The sequence below is a fragment of the Pygocentrus nattereri genome, chromosome 19 (assembly GCF_015220715.1).
Source record: "Pygocentrus nattereri isolate fPygNat1 chromosome 19, fPygNat1.pri, whole genome shotgun sequence".
NCBI lineage: Eukaryota > Metazoa > Chordata > Actinopteri > Characiformes > Serrasalmidae > Pygocentrus > Pygocentrus nattereri.
The window spans coordinates 5007489-5023139 of record NC_051229.1 but is presented as its reverse complement, the minus strand read 5'-3'; the positions used below and the strand labels follow the sequence as shown (position 1 = coordinate 5023139).

The 15651-nt window shown below is 43.4% G+C and overlaps 1 protein-coding gene across 1 annotated transcript in view; it reads right to left on the bottom strand.

The window, feature by feature from the left end:
• Positions 1–15651, bottom strand: part of dipk1aa (divergent protein kinase domain 1Aa) — a 30055-nt gene that overhangs the window by 8448 nt on the left and 5956 nt on the right. The window lies entirely within an intron of this gene.

Sequence of the window (15651 nt, the reverse complement as noted above, 5' to 3'; positions counted from 1 at the left end):
GCGTTGCTGTGCGGTTGCTATGGCGTTGCTGTGCGGTTGCTATGGCATTGATGTGCGGTTGCTATGGCGTTGATGTGCGGTTGCTATGGCGTTGCTGTGCGGTTGCTATGGCGTTGCTATTATGTTATGAAGTGGATTCTAGGTTGTCATGGTCCTGCTAAGTTGTGGTATATAATAAAAACTATAATAATAATAATAATAATAATAATAATAATAATAAAAGAAGAAGCAACAGACGACGAAGCAGACTGGCATGGACCTTCAGCCACTTGAGATACAAAACCTGGAATCAGTACTAAATGAATGTTCCTCTCCAAATACACAGCATGGCTGTTTGGAAGAAGGTCTCACCACATCCTTCTGCAGCTGTAAAACAAGCGAGGCCTGAATTGTGCAGTCATGTGCTTTTGCGGTTTGTTTTCTGGATGGAGAAGTGAAAGACAATACCCCTGTATGAAAAAGTCCTGGGTGCAAAAAGTGATGCACTTGATGTGGATGTGTGCGCGTTTTCCACATAAACAAAACTCAGTCCTTTAGCGGACTTTCTTTTGGTGAAAAGGGTTTAACTGCAGAACTCGGTGCACATTTGAATACAGTAAATTCAGGTTTTATTTATTTTTCAGCCACAGAACAATAATAACTGTGGCGTTATGACGACTATTGACCAAACCAGTACAGAGCAGGAGGCAGCACTGAAGCTGAAGCCTGCCAGCTGCACGGACAGCATGCAGCACAGAAATAAAACAGAAAGGCAGATCAGAATCAGGCCAGAATGCACTCAGTTCACATTCAGTTATGTGAAAGTCAGCGTCACTGCATTAAACAGAGCGGTCAGTGTCAATGCAGTAGTTCAGAGGCAGGGCTGCCAACTTTCACGCTTCTGGTAGAGTGAGATTTCAGGGGGCCGGGCTGGGGTGGGGGTGGAGGTGTTTCCTGGGAGCAGGGGTATGCAATGTGGCGAAAACAATATTACGATGCTCTGATATCTTCTTGATACACGATATACATCATGATATTAAATCTCAGAAAAACTAAAGTTGAAGGAGAAGAAGAAGAAAATCTGGGGATACTGCGGCCCCCTCAACACAACGTACTTCCCACCTCCATGTCCCCTGTGTAATTTGGTCCACTTCAGCAGCTGCAGTGTGAAACCAACACCTCAGTGTCGCTGCTGGACTGAGAATAGTCCACCAACCAAAATATACAGCCAACTGTCCTGAGGGCAGCGTCCTGTGACCAGTGATGGAGGACTAGAGGATGACCAACACAAACTGTGCAGCAGCAGATGAGCTGTCTTCTCTGACTTTACATCTACAAGGTGGACCGACGAGGTAGGAGTGTCTTATAGAGTGGACAGTGAGCGGAGCAGCTGTCTGATCCACTCGTGCCAGCGCAACATACACTAACATACCACTACCATGTCAGTGTTACTGCTGAGAATGACCCACCACCCAAATAGTACCTGCTCTGTGAGGGTCCATGGGGGTCCTGAGCACTGAAGAACAGGGTAACAGAGTATCAGAGAAACAGATGGACTACAGTCTGTAACTGTAGAACTACAAAGACCAGCTATACAGTAAGTGGAGCGGATAAGATGAACACAGATGTACTTAAATGAAGCAATGAAAGCTGGAGTGCGTAGCAGAAGTAGGAAACTATGGTCAGCGTGCTCAGAATCATCAGAGACAGGTCAAGTGTCACGTGAGAGAGTAAGCCTCCCAGCCGATGCGTGAGAGTTGGCAGCCAGTGTCAATGTAAATTTTCCATTTTATGTAAATGAAATGGACAATAAAGCAGTCTGACTCGGATTTGACTTTGGCTGAGCAATTACTTCTGAAACGTGGCTCAGCAGGTCTGTCCACATCCCAAGTGTCAAACACAAGGCTCAGGGGCCAAATCAGGCCCATGGCATAATCCTATCTGGCCCCCAAAATGATTTTCATTTTCTATTAATACTATCCTGTTTCACAATGGGCTGCACTACAATCCCCAACATGCACTGCAGCATAATGTGTGCAATGTAACGTAGCCTACTACAATGTGTATAACGCTGTGTACTGTAGTCTATTTATATACACCAGACATAACACTCTGACCACCTCCTTGTTTCTGCGCTCATTGTCCATCTGTTTCTCTGATACTTTGTTACCCTGTTCTTCAGTGGTCAGGACCCCCATGGACCCTCACACAGCAGGTGTTATTTGGGTGGTGGATCATTCTCAGCACTGCAGTAACACTGACGTGCTGGTGGTGTGTTAGTGTGTGTGTTGCGCTGGTCTGAGTGGATCAGACACAGCAGTGCTGCTGGAGTTTTTAAACACCTCAGTGTCACCGCTGGACTGAGTCCAGCGACCAAAAATATCCAGCCAACAGTGTCCTGTGACCACTGATGAAGGATTAGAGGATGACCAACACAAACTGTGCAGCAGCAGATGAGCTGTCGTCTCTGACTTTACATCTACAAGGTGGACCGACAGGTAGGAGTGTCTAATAGAGTGGACAGTGAGTGGACACAGTGCTTAAAAACTCCAGCAGCACTGCTGTGTCTGATCCACTCAGACCAGCACAACACACACTAACACACCACCATGTCAGCGTTACTGCAGTGCTGAGAATGATCCACCATCCAAACAGTACCTGCTCTGTGTGGGTCCATGGGGGTCCTGACCACTGAAGAACAGGGTAACAGAGTATCAGAGAAACAGATGGACAATGAGCGCAGAAACAAGGAGGTGGTCATGATGTTCTGCCTGATCTGTGTATTTAATCAGTTCATTTTAAATATTTCAAGGTTCACTTCAACTGCCTTTATTTTGATGTTGGTGTTGTGGCGTATTTTAAATAAACGATGACCAGTTCAGGTTATAGTTGTATAAAATGTTATTTTAACTATCAAATAAAAACACAGGTGTTCTCTGGCCCACAGATTTGTATATGGCCCTTTTGGTGGTGGAGTTCGACACCCCTGCTCTACATTCTCTGAACCCACAGCTGCAGCAATGAAAGGCAACCAGGGCGCAGATGTTTGAGGGAGAGGGAACGGAGCCATAAAGACGGGTCACTCAGAAAAATGAAGGATTCCAAGTATAAATATGTCCATATAACTAAATTTATGAGGACCGGGCTGCTGCTCGCCAAAATCATGCCTGTGTGCACTTTATGAAACAGAGAGGTTACGGAGGACAGATGAGCCTGAGGAACTGAACAATGTCCAGAAAGAAAGTCTGAGTCTAAGACTGCCCATCTTCAATATTTCCCATACATATTCATTAAACCTTGGACTTAATGACCGTGTACCTTTAACACTCAGTGATTCCGAGTTTCGCCAACGGTACACAAATTGTCTCCTTTACCCCAAATTCTTTAGTGCTACACTGGAGCTGTGAAGCCAATGTAGCTAACAAGTATTGAAAGCCACCCCACCAATTAGCATCAAGCATTCATTGTGATTACTTAGCTATTCTCCACATCTTAAAGCAAGTCTGTGACCATTCAGGCACGCTGCTAATTTCTGTACATAAGCTTCCAATACTTGTTAGTTACATTAGCCTCATAGTTCCAGTGCAAATCTAAATACTAATATGATCAAAACTAATCCAGGCTGATTGACATTTTCTGTAAGCAAAAAATTGTGCAAAATGTAACTGTTTCCCAAACTATCACTTTAATGAAGTTGCTTTATATCTACACTATATTTCCAAAAGCATTCACTCACCTATCCCAATCATCAGATGTTCCAAGCACTTCCATGGCCACAGGTGTATAAAGCCGAGCCCCTAGGCCTGCAGACTGCTTCTACAGACATTAGTGAAAGAATGGGTCGCTCTCAGGAGCTCAGTGAATTCCAGCGTGGTACTGTGATCGGACGCAATGCTAGAGACCTCCAAACTTCATGTGGTCTTCAGATCAGCTCAAGAACAGCGTAGAGAGCTTCATGGAATGGGTTTCCATGGCCGAGCAGCTGCATGCAAGCCTTATGCAAGCGCAATGCAAAGCATCAAATGCAGTGGTGTAAAGCGCCGCCACTGGACTCTAGAGCAGTGGAGACGTGTTCTCTGGAGTGACCAATCACGCTTCTCCATCTGGGAATCAGAAGGATGAACGGTACTTGTCTGACTGCATTGTGCCGAGTGTAAAGTTTGGTGGAGGGGGGATCATGGTGTGGGGGTGTTTTTCAGGAGTTGGGCTCGGCCCCTTAGTTCCAGTGAAAGGAACTCTTAAAGCTTCAGCACCAAGAGATTTTGGACAATTTCATGCTCCCAACTTTGTGGGAACAGTTTGGGAACGGCCCCTTCCTGCTCCAGCATGACTGCACACCAGTGCACAAAGCAGGTCCATAAAGACATGGATGAGCCAGTTTGGTGTGGAAGAACTTGACTGGCCTGACCTCAACCTGATAGAACACCTTTGGGATGAATTAGAGCGGAGACTGTGAGCCAGGCCTTCTCCTCCAACATCAGTGTCTGACCTCACAAATGTGCTTCTGGAAGAACGGTCAAAAATTCCCATAAACACACTCCTAACCCTTGTGGAAAGCCTTCCCAGAAGAATTGAAATCGTTACAGCTACAAAGGTTGGGTTGACATCGTATTAAACCCTGTGGATTAAGAACAGGATCTCACTCAATTTCATACGCGTGTGAAGCCAGACGAGCAAATACTTTTGGAAATATAGCGTCTCCAGTAAGTACCAGTAAGCACTCCCAATAAGCCACAGTATGCTCCTTTCTCGCTGATCTGGCTGGATCAAGCTAACGAATGGTACTCTGTGAACGTTTCTGCCATAGAAACGGCTGCAAGCATTCAGCTGAGTCATGTCTCCAGCAGCCAAAGTCAAATCCACCCTGGACCTGGTTACTAGGCCTCAATACAACTGAGCACACAGTGTGACTTTTCACCAAGGCTGTATGGAGACAACAGGCTAAAGCTGCATTCAACTGCTGGCGAATGAGACTCCGACTTCAGCTTTGTGACCTTTTAGTGTTCGTCAGCCTCTCGTTGCAGATTAAACCTATCAGGAAACCAGCTCGAGTGATTATAAATGCAAATAAGTCCAGTCTCCAAAGTATCCATGTGATTGTTCTCTGTGTTGCTATGGTGACCAGCCGTCTGCGCTGATCTTCAGGGTTAAAGGGTGAATCAGCAGTTCTACATTAACTCCAGCGTTTAAGACCATTTACTGTTAAACTGAGTTGAAGGATCAGCAGAGCTTTATTTTACTGTAGAGGAGGATTATTTTATTATTACCTACTGATCTGATTCAGCTGTGGAGCCGCAACAGGGCAGTAAAAGAGCCGCCTGTTGCCGACCCCTGGGCTAGAGACACAAATGGGCTAAAACCAGGACCTTCATTTAAGGAAAAGAGCAGCTTTTAATCTATAGATCCAAAAAGGGTCCCTTTAGTTACGTATCTGTTCTCTATTCATTTCCTCCATTTCATCTCCTCCACTGACAAATGGAAAATGGATATGGGCCTCATGGTTAGTTCTGGGTTTGGATTTGATGCAAAGGATGCCTTAAAGCATCTGGGCCTCACTCACCAGCCATTCCTAAGAATGCACAATTCCCTGCACACTCCACAGACTCTTCAACATTTCTGAATAATTCAGTCCTTCAGACGTAAACAGTTATTCAGGGTGGTTTGGTGTGAAATGGTTGATTGTAGAAACTCTTTTTTTTTAAACAGTGGTGGTGATGGGAACCAGGGGTCACCAACACCACAACACAAATCTAGACATTTTATTTACTATCCAGACCCTCCAGTGGATCTACAAGTGCATGTTCATGGTAGAAGTCATAAATAGTCAAAAATCTGGGGAAAAAAAAAGACAAAACATTTCTATTTGGGACCATTTTGCCTTAAAATGTTTATATTTGTGCTGTAATCACGGCGACCCCTGGTTCCCATCACCACCACTGTAAAGAAATCACGCCAAAGCACTCTGAATGACTGGTTACATCTAAGCACTGAACTAGTTTGTGGATGTTCCCTTTAACCTGCCTGCCTTCAGGCTAAGCCACGTCTATTTAGTGCGTGCTCATTCGTACAGACGTCAACGGGATCCACCCTGTGTTTATGTGACCAGGCGACAGCGTAGAGGCTCCAAGTAATCTGAGGAATCCACATGCCTCTACAGTAGCCTCCTTGCTGCTCTGTGTTAGAGCACGAAGCCTGTAAACAAGCTATGATTTGTTAAGGCCTGTGCTTCAGAAACAAGTTTATCTGATTAGCAGAGAGGTGACAACTTATGACCACATTACAAGCCTTACTGCTCAGATTTTATGCTCAGAGTGGACCTTTCTGGGGTTTACGTTCATGTTTGTTATGGTGTTTTTCACCGGGAGCGCGACATGGTACAGTTATGGGACACGAGTGGAGCTAGAAACGGTGCAAACCACAACAGCAACCTCTAGAATCTCCGTCTGTTAATCACATAAAACCGAACGCAGTAAAAGGCATCAAGCCTTCATCAGGGAGAGCCACTATACACTATATCAGAATGTAACTGCTGCACCATTTAAGGTGGAACTGGAGAACTGGAACAAGAAGCTGGTAAACATGAAGCTTTGTAACTTTTCACTGTTTGACAGTTTCTTGTTGCAGATTAAACGTATCAGGAAACCAGCTGGAGTGATTATAATCACAAATAAGTCCATTCGTCTCCAAATTATTGATGTTAGCCTTAAATCTTGCTCTTTACAGTTTCGTAGCTACTAGCTGGGCGAGACTGTTGTCTGCGTTGCTATGGTGACCAGCCGTCTGCGCTGGTCTTCAGGGTTAAAGGGTGAATCAGCAGTTCTACATTAACTCCAGCGTTTAAGACCATTTACTGTTAAACTGAGTTGAAGGATCAGCAGAGCTTTATTTTACTGTAGAGGAGGATTATTTTATTATTACCTACTGATCTGATTCAGCTGTGGAGCCGCAACAGGGCAGTAAAAGAGCCACATGTTGCCGACCCCTGGGCTAGAGCACACCGATCTCATCATACTGGTCTACACAGAGGGGCTAAAATCAGTATTTAAAATTTTTTTTTTTTATCCCCAATTCAGTCATATCCAATTCCACCCACTATTAGGACGCCCCTAATCGCACAATACCACCAGCACTAGGAGGGTGAAGGCTAACCCAGCCTTCCTCCGAGACCTGTGATTCCTAATGAAGGAGTTTCTTCTTAAAACCCACTTTCGCCGTCATTCACCAATGTTTTCTTATGTAGGATTTGTCCTTAGATAAGAACAGAATCTACAAACACTCTATAGCACAAAGGTGAGGACAGTTCTGCAGTTTAAGAACACGTCATGAATCTGACGTGGACTTTTTCCTAGGACCTGACACAAGACCACATTCGAGAAAAAAATGTAGGAAGATACTGGAGAATGAGGCCCAAGGTCCATCCATCCATCCATCCATCCATCCATCCATCCATCATCTTCCGCTTCTCCGGGGTTTGGGTCGCGGGGGCAGCATCCTAAGCAATGAGGCCCAAGGTCTTTTTGCCGAAATGACAAGCATAGTACGTCTACGCCATTTCCCAATAACATTTTACTTAAGTGCTATTATATATATATATATATATATATATATATATATATATATATATATATATATATATATATATATATATATATATATATATAAAATGTAAATATAAAGGCAAATGCACACAGACCTACTAGACAGCAGACATTAAATATGCCTATAGGCAGTAACAACAAATAGCTCTTCTCAGTGATGGTACTACTTCACAGTGTAACAGGAAGTAAACATGACACTGGTGAATAGTGATAAAGTGCACGAGTGACACCCAATAAGATTCAAGTTCCAATAACCATGAAGACATTCTGTGTGAACGTTCAGGAGTCCAACAGTCCCGAGAGGCCAGGACGGTATGTACTGTTAGGGGGAGTTGAGTAATCTGAAGGCCTGTGGACAAAGTTGTGTGCACCGAGTGTTTTTGCTTAGACGGTCTGTGTGTGTTTTCAAAACAGTGTGTGTTCAAGAGTTCAGCAGCCCTGATAGGCCAGCATGTTGCATGTGTTGTTAAAGGGAGTTGAGTCATCCAACGGCTGGTGGGAAAAAGCTCTTGCAGAGTCTGGCATCCCACACTGTGGTAGTGTTAGCCAGAGGGCAGAAGGCTGGAGAGTCCAAGGGCAGGGTGGGTGCGGTCTCTGAAGCTACGTTCATATTACAGGCCTCAACGCTCAAACCCGATCTCTCTGACATGATCGTTCACACCTGTATAGGTAAATGACTAAAATCGGTCATTAATGTGAACGGCCCGGTGTCCTGAAATGAGCTCCTCCTACTCAGTGACGTCACGTGACTGAATCACCGCATCATCAGCACAAACTAACGAGCAGAACGAGCTTCGCTGAGAAGATCATTAACTCTGATCAGCTCTCAGCTTCATTGTTAGAGCCAGACGAAGGAGGAAAAGGTGAGATGAGCTGCTTTTCCAGCGTTTACAGGCTTTAATGTCTGTTCGGCGCTGCTGCCATGGTAACGCTGAATGATGGCACAAGCGTAGTGGAAATAAAGCGCATGAATTCCTATCTGAACGTCACGTCACATTAAGGTCACATGACCACGAATCGGATACGAATCCAATCTAGGACCGGGATCTTTCAAAAGCACTTAAAGCTGAACCATGTAAGTCTGGGGGATTTGGAGCCCTCTCTGGTGGAAATGTGTAACTACATGCAATGTTTCATTCTGCAGCATGGGTTTGCTTCAGGACCCTTCTCTATGTGGAGGAATCAGATGTTTGCAAGCTCAGTGAAGGAGAATTAAAAGAGAACTCCAGTCAAAACTTGGCGAAGAGCATGTCTTTCCCAGGACGCGAGCGAATCATCTACTATACACATTAAACAGTCCAGCGTATTCATTCAACACAGCACAGCAGCAACGTTACACCTAGACATGTCACTGGGTTTGAGTATGAAGCAGTAGATGTGAAGCTCCAGTGCAAAACTAAGGCACATTTCAGATAACCAAACATGTTTTGACTGACTCACTGACCTTAACAGTCCAACACATCCAATCTGTGCCCATTTTTATATTAGATTTTAAATGCATTGGATGAATGATGGCCAACAGAAACGTTACTAAAAGACAAAGTCAAATACACACAAAGTGTAAATGGCTTTAAGTGGAGCAGCAGGAGGCTTTGACTTACATGGTCACCCCTTTAAGAATATCATTTTCAATAGAACAGTGGAAACCCCTGTGATTAATATATGAGTGTGTCTGATACACATTTCTTTTATCATAACATATTAGGGATGCACCAAAATTTGACCGAAAAAACATTTCTGCAGAAAACTGCTGAAAAAAATAGCACAAGTGTCAAAATCTTAGACAAATAACTAACAAAACTAACCAACATATCTGTTCAAACAGTCTGAGCCGCAGAAGATCAACAGTGGAAATATCGGCCACAAGTAACTATTTCACGGCTTCTATGAGGAACGTTAGACACAAGCTTTATAATCACAGTTCATGCTGTGCGTCATAAAGAGAGTTATTCCATACAGCTTTGATATCACATGACAACATGACTCGATATGTTGAATACAGCAGATAAACAGAAGCAGAAATGAAAGTCCTAGCCAACATTCCAACGCCACCCGTTTTCACTTGTATTTTCGGAATGAATGTAGTTTGTAACAGTCGGATGTTCATTCAAAGGCATGAATAATCCCAACTTCAAAAAACAAAAACAAAAACTTTAATGCTAAATATTCTCAGCATATGTTGTCTTGCAATATCTATATGTATTTATAAGTTCATTGTAACATTCCCTACCCTCCCTTGTCATGAAGGAACATCCACATCAGTAGCCAAGTTTACATGCAGCCTGATAATCCATTAATATTCCAACTAACAGGTCAATCGGAATAGAAAACGTCTCAGCCAGAATAGGCTAGTCTGATTGAGGCAATTCATAATACAGTTTCTATCTGATTGAACAAGGTGGGTAAATCAGTTAAATAGAGGAATAATATCCGTGTAAACGCCTGTATCCGATTACATTCCCTATCGGAAAGTTTAAGTCCGTTCTGCATGTGCGTCGCGTCACAGTGAGAGTTTATACCGTTCAACACGGCGGAGCAGAAACTTGTCTGCAGAGGAGACGAAGTTCATGCTCTGATCTTTAAAAGACGGACCACAGATATACAAGGAATGCTATGACTTACCGAGTTACAAAGCAATAACCATCCTTGTAAATAAATAACTACTACATAAAAGATAAAACCCCCTGAACGGACTAATAAAATAAGATTAATATAAAACCAGAGTCACTTCAACAGGTTCTCTGAGCTTCACCAACCACACGACTATATCTACACAAACACCACACAAACAATGCGCAACACACACGCACGAGCGTGGATCACTGCGTTCCATCTGTTATATAATCCTATCCTGCTTTCTGAGAGTAATATTCCTGAAATAGTGGAATTTTGGACAGTATCTTTCTTAAACGGCCGGTCTGTAATGGTACTGAATGCAGTCCAGCAGCGATGTTGACCACCCTAAAATGACGGCACAGATGACGCACCTGGCTGGACCCAGCGCGGCATCTAGGTATGTATATCTATGGGTGGGACGGACGTCCAGCTTGTGCGTCTCAGAACACGACGTCTTCCTCTCGGCCTTCTTTAATAAGGACGTGTGAAGGACGTTTTCCCATTTTAAAGCAGTTAAAAACACAAGCACTGCTCACTGCTGCTCATCTCACTCTGACCGGACCTCACGTGATGCTCGTTGTCATGGAAACGTCTACACAAAGCGGTTCTCTACACGCACGTCATTATTTTCCATCAGATTGCTGGGCAGAGCGAGATGTAAACACCTCAGTCTTAATCAGAATGTATTCAATCGGACTGTAAAAAGCTTCCCATGTAAACACAGACAGTGAGAATATCCAGTAAGAATATCGGACACTGAGCGAATCTGTCTGGCCACACTCTCCTCGTTTCATCCTTTGCCAAGAGCACTAGATGAATCATTTGAGCCCTTCGGTCTAGCATTTTCAAACACAGTCAGCACTTCCGCCGCAGGCCGTACCTCAGGCAGCTCAGCGCCGGAGTTACTGATCCCGCTGACTGAACTCCACAGGAAGAGAAAGTACAGTACTGTTAAGTGTAACAGCAGCTCTGGTCTTCTGATGTTGCTGTAAATGGCTTGAGGGAAACATGATGTCAATCCTCTTCAGGGGGTCAATAAAAAGTCTAAGCTGGAGACACTGGCTGTGTTTACATGCAGAGATTTCCACCAAACTTGACTGAACTCATTCCGATTATAGATTAAGATGGTTCTCTAGTAAAGAAAATGGTTCTATATAGAACCATGAACCCTCAAAGCATCATGAAAAGGTTCTTCAGAATGAAGGAGAATGTGCATGAATCTTCTAGACAGTTCTCTATACGCTTTGAACGAGAACAGCAAGTGGCGTACACTCTTCAAACAGATGGTTCTATTTAAAACCATTTGCATGCTTAAATGGGTCTTTGCATCACGAAATGGTTCTTTACACTGATAGAGAATGTGTTGTATGTACGGTTCTTTATATAAGAACCTTTTTAAAACCTTTCTATATAGCACCCAAAAGGGTTCTTCTCCTTCAGAACCATCCACAGCACATTATCCATCAATTTTAAGAACCCTAAAACCATGGGGAACCAAAGGGTTCTTTAACTGTTCACGGTGTTGTAAAGAAAATGGTTCTATATAGAACCATGAACACAAAGAACCCTTGCATGATTAAACCGTTCTTTACATCATGAAAGTGTTCTTCAGATTGATGCGCATCAATGTGCTATAGAATGATCCGAATGATGAACGGAACCGTTTTTACATAGCACCAAAAAAGGTTCTTCTATTGTAACACGCCTGGGAACAATAGAAGTACCACTTCTGGTGCTACATAGAACATTTTGTAAATGTTCCAGCTAGAACCATCTACAGCACATTCTCCTACAATCTCAAGAACTGGTTCTTTGAGTGTTCATGGTTCTATATAGAACCATTTTCATTATTAAAAGAACCCTTGAAGAACCATCTTTAAGTGTGCAGCCGGGGAAATGCCACAGCAACATTCATCCAAAAGTTCTGTGTGGAAGAGTTATATAGGGTTCTTCTCCTTTTTTGGTGCTATATAGAACCACATACAGCACATTCTCCATCAATCTGAAGAACCCTATAACCAGTAAAGGGTTCTTTGAGTGTTCATGGTTCTGCATAGAGCCACTTTTTTAAACGAGAGTTAAGAACCCTTTTATTTAGTATGTTTGAGTTACTCCGCAGTGTTTAACGCTTCAACCGCAGTTTCTGGGTTTATGGCTACAGTGAACTCTGCTGCATTACACTCACTCATATCGGATGGCAGAGGGAAGTTTGGCGCAGCTGATGATGAAGATTCAATTTCCAGGCCTCAGTGTGACAACATTCCTGGCCTGGATTCCTTGTCCTCTAGCTGATTAGCTCTGCGAATGTCCGATTGAAACCCTCGCTGCTCTTCTCTTCTGTCGCAATCTGTACATGCACGGAGAAACCCATCCCGGTCACTCAGATACAGGTCTTTCCCTGGCACCCGGTTGGAGATATTGAGATGCACTGCCCAACAGCTCTCTGCCATTATCCCTGGAACTCGGACCTGTAGAACGAGTGCATTTACGTGCACTCAATAATCCGATCATAATCGGATTTCTGCGGTTGGCCGACTAATCGACCGCCGCCTGCGGTTGGCCGACTATTCCAACGTCGCCTGCGGTTGGCCGACTATTCCAATGTCGCCTGCGGTTGGCCGACTATTCCAACGTCGCCTGCGGTTGGCCGACTATTCCAACGTCGCCTGCGGTTGGCCGACTATTCCAACGTCGCCTGCGGTTGGCCGACTATTCCAACGTCGCCTGCGGTTGGCCGACTATTCCAACGTCGCCTGCGGTTGGCCGACTATTCCAACGTCATGTAAACAGCACACTAATGTGTTAGATCAGAGTAAAGTAAAAATCTGATAAAGAGGCTGGTATTTAGCTCAGTAATCAGATCTAAATGCTGTGAACTCTCACTCTCATTTCTTTCGGATCACTCCGGCTACACACTTCAAGATGTTTTTTTAAGGGGTCTTTACAGAAAATGGTTCTCCATATAAAACCATGAACCCCCAAAGAACTCTCTGCATGCTTAAACGGTTCTTGACATCATTAAAACGTTCTTCAGATTGATGGAGAATGTGCATTAAATGTGCTGTAGAACATTCTATACAGAAACAAGTTCTACCACCAAAAAAGGTTCTTCTATTGCCACAAGCCTGACATCACAACCAAAGAAAGAACCATTTTTGGTGCTATATAGAGCCCTTTTCGAGCACGTTCTCCAACAATGTGACGCAAAGAACCCTTTAATCATGCAATGGGTTCTTTACGTGTTCATGCTTCTGTATTTTCTTTAGTAAGGAACCCTTGAAGAAGGGGCTGTATAATTAAAGTACATAATCGCGATGCAAGGATTTTGCCCATATCATGCAGCTGTATGTAAAGAAAACAGCCTTCACGTGAGAACCTCTCAATGTTTTGGTGCTGCCCTTTTCGCTCTTCCCTCTAGACGCTCCGGTGTGAAAGCCTTGGCTCTAGGTGTGCTGCTGTGGTGCTCATAAAGCCAGCTTATCCTCTTCCACAGTGGAGGATTACTCTTATAGCCGTCATGGATAAAACACAGCGCTGCTTAACCTCGGAGCTCTCAAGAGGGAAACGGTGAGGCTGAACGCAAGTCTCCATATGTTTCGACCGACGTGTACAGACAGGCTCAGTGTAAACAGTAATATACATAAACATAAATATACGCATAAATATATAAATATATATAGACACCACAACCCAACACCCCCCACCCGCCACCACCACCCTCCTGTCCTACTTCAATCTCCTTATTAAGGGAGCCGTCTTCCGGTGACAGTCAGAAACTCCATGGCATCCTCTTTCAACTGGATTGTGATTGGTTCCTCGGCGCCTCACGGTTGTAAAGATGTGGCGTTTTGAAACCGGACTAATCTTTCGTGAATCATCTTGTATTTTGGCTGGACATGCAGATACACGCACATATACAATACTGTATTGTTTCTCAAATTCACCAGTTATTTTCACTGATTTTCTTTGAGAGTGGCAAGATTTGAATCACAAATCATGAAGTTTGGTCGCAAAAAACTTTACGTTTTCAAAACTGGCCCTCACTGGACAAACAGACGAGGCTTCCCAGAACGAAACGGCGCTTCAAACAGTCGTCATGGCAAAATTGACAGGGTTGTGTGTGTTAGTAATGTGGAGCACACAACATTGTCACACACCTCAGTCACACAACTGACCACTGGCAACACCGTCATCTTAAATCCCAGTCTAAAACTGCACGATGCGTCACATAAAACATCTAAAACACAGAAGAATGATTGGCCAAACCAAAGTGGGGATGGGAGTGGGGGGGGGGGTGCATGCTCTACAACAAATAGTGCTGTGTAACACTTCCATACTAATAATAATAATAATAATAATAATAATAATAATGTTTTTGACCCACACTTCTGTAGTACTAACTTATAGTCAGTACTTTAATACCATGGTAAACTATAGTAATTGTCTGAATTGACTACAACTCCCCTGCAGAAATTCCCGTAGTATTCCGACTGATGTTTTTCCCAGCTGGTTGGGTTTTTTTTCCCAGTCTTATGTTGCAGTGAGCTCTTCTCCACAGCGTTTTAAGGCCTAATACCTGCAACTAAAGGCCACCAGTGCAGCACAAGGGCTAAACACGGCATTATACAGTTACTTTTTCCACCAGCAAACAAACCCACACTACAGCTCAGGCATTCATCCATCAAAACAAACCACTACCAGCCGTGCTACTCCATGACATCAGTACCAAATGCGCATGTTCATTTGAAGGTTTAGAATATTTAGCATCTTTTCTGGGTGCAAAATAAAACCGAGACGTACAACCCAACACACTGTGACGGTAGGAGAACGTAACGGGGGGAATATTTCAACAGTTTGATCAGTTTCATCATCAATCGTTGCGATAAGAACTTCTTTGAATATTGCAAAAAAGAAGTAAACCTCTTTTCTCTGCTTTGTGTGGTGGACTGGACTTGGTATCCCCGACAGATCCTCTCAAAAATAGAGAAATCTAAAGTATCAATATTCAATTAGCTGGCGTGATAGAAGCGAAAGTAAACCCTCATTAAAACTGTTCTCATTTCAACTCAATCTGTTCTTAAAATTAATATTTTACATGAAACTGATATGCAGTTTTAATGTATAAATGTATGTAGTTCAAAATAGTAATGGTTATATATATTTAATAACCAATCATTAATATTTTATATATATAATCTTACTTATTTTCTGTAGCATTCATTTCAATGCATAAATGTCTTGACATGTTGTGCAAATGACAAATAAACTTGAAACTTGGTTTCATGATGACAGAGGTGGGCGATATGACGGAGATCGAATATTGCGATACTCCCAAGAAATTTTCACGACACACGACATGTCGCGATATTCCTTTTTTCAAACATCAGATCAGTCTGAACCGAGGAAAAAGAGCCAGAGGAGCTACTTTAAAAATACTCTCAAAAACTCTGAATACACA